We start from the raw sequence: 2,122 nt of genomic DNA on the forward strand, positions 1-2,122 counted from the left end.
CATTCTTTCTCAAGAATGTGACAACACATGCAGCCAGTGATGAAATAGCCGTTTCAGTTAGATCAAATAGGGTCTATATTAACGAAAAATTTCAAGAGAAGAACGTAACTCTAGTGTTCCTTTATGGATATATGATGTGATTATAGCCTTTTTCAAAATCTGTGGCAGAATAAACATTCTATAGAGAAGCTACTTTGCCACATATAGGTATATAATATTAAAGAAAATTCTTTGTTCACAAGTACCCAATTTAAATGTATTCATAAATGAATAGTAAATCAATTTTTAATGTACTAATTATAGTCCAGAACCATTATAAATTAAATTCAGACATAATTAAAGGGGAGACTTAAAACCTTGTGCAGTGATTCTTCATTTTTATTCTATGTAGCAGACTTCTAATGAGTCCATAAAAAGGCCATTCAAGATGCCTAAGGAAGAATCTAACCTGAGCATACAGGATGTTTTCCACAGTCTTCCTACTGGAGAACCTATATAATGTCTCAAGGAGATGAGTCTGAGGGAATTGGTGCTTCTCCAGCTGTAATGTACTCACTAATCATCCGGGTATCTTATTAAAATGCAGATTCCAGTTCAGTTGGCCTGGGGATGGCCCTGAGAGTCTGTAGCTCCAGCAAGCTCCCAGGTGATGCTAATGCTGCTGGACCACTCGCTTTAAGAAGTGAGGTCCTAAAACATAATACATATCGGAAGCAAACAGAGAAAGACATTTTAGTTCCCCAAACTTCATCTTCTTGTTTAGATGTATATCGAATGTGGATATTTTGGCTGACTTGTAAACATTTAAAATTTCTCCAAATTGAAGTCCTATTTAAAATATTTGCATTGCCCTCAGAAAGAAGTGGTATGAGACGCAAAGAGAAAGGAGAGGTATTCTTTGTCAAATAAATATATCATCTGAAAGGATAACATAAATCATTGAGAGCAGAGAAGAACAAAAATAAGGCTCAAGTATGATAACCTTGAGTGAAAAAACCAAGGCAGGAGGGAAAGGAGACTACAAAGGGAAGATGAATCAGTCCAGCCTCAGACGTATTGCCTTCAGGGGTGGGGCTCGCCCAGCCTCAGTGGATAACCTTGGTATGGGGTATGGGGGAGATTACGTCTTAAGTACTTAAGGCTCAAAGTATTCACGAAGACCTACAGTTGCCTAATCAAACTGCTCTTATGCCTTTGGATCAGCGTTACATTACCCCACAGGGAACTTAAACACAACATAAACATGTATTTAAATGAACTTAAAAGAAAGCTTGTTGTCCCGTCTCCCGTTTTAATTAGATATGTCTTATATAAATGCAGACTCTGTGGTTTCCCTGGCAAGGCTACAGCACTAAGTAAATCCACTATAGCATTATTTTGTTTGCTTTTTTCCCCTTAATTAAGTTTTTAAAGTTTCCTTAGCTCTCTGTGTGGCTGCTTCAGCTTAGGCAGCCGGGTTTGTGGTGAAGGGTTGGGAGAGCACATACCAGCCACCTCATACCCCTCCTGGACGCCTTATCCTACCTCCTGTGCAACTAGATAGAAAAGCAGGAGGGAAAGGAGGGCAAAACATCCCAACTGCACAAGTAAATGCCCTTCATGGAAACCTCCTTATATCATACCTAAGAAAAGCCCATTATCTTCCTAGCATATTGACAGAGTGGGGATACTCAAAACCCTTAACATCAAGTACGTGGACAGCCTTCCAAGGCTTATGGAAAACAAGGATACTGTCCAATTTTATAGTGCCAACGTATTAAAATATTTTGCTGGGTCCTGTGCTATCTTCACCGTAGATCTCTGGCCTGGAGGCTCCCTCTACAAGCCAATTTCAGAGGCTGTAATCATGTCTTAGCAAAATAACCAACAAGGGGGCAATCAATACACAGGCCTCTAACATCTTTTGTGCAAGCCTTAGTGAGGAAGGTAAGGTCTGACTAATGGTCACACGCTGAACAGCTGCCTAATTAGAAGGCTGAATGGCCTCAAAACGTTGTGAGTTTTTGCCTGCCTTTTTGTTTTGGATTTTGTTTTTAGTTTAATATTAATTCGACTTTAACTGAATGCTGCTAAAATGGAGAGCAAAAAGGAGCACAGGTATAATACGACGTGTGTGTGTTGA

Source organism: Neophocaena asiaeorientalis, unplaced genomic scaffold, assembly GCF_003031525.2.
Source record: "Neophocaena asiaeorientalis asiaeorientalis breed wild unplaced genomic scaffold, Neophocaena_asiaeorientalis_V1.1 scaffold70, whole genome shotgun sequence".
NCBI lineage: Eukaryota > Metazoa > Chordata > Mammalia > Artiodactyla > Phocoenidae > Neophocaena > Neophocaena asiaeorientalis.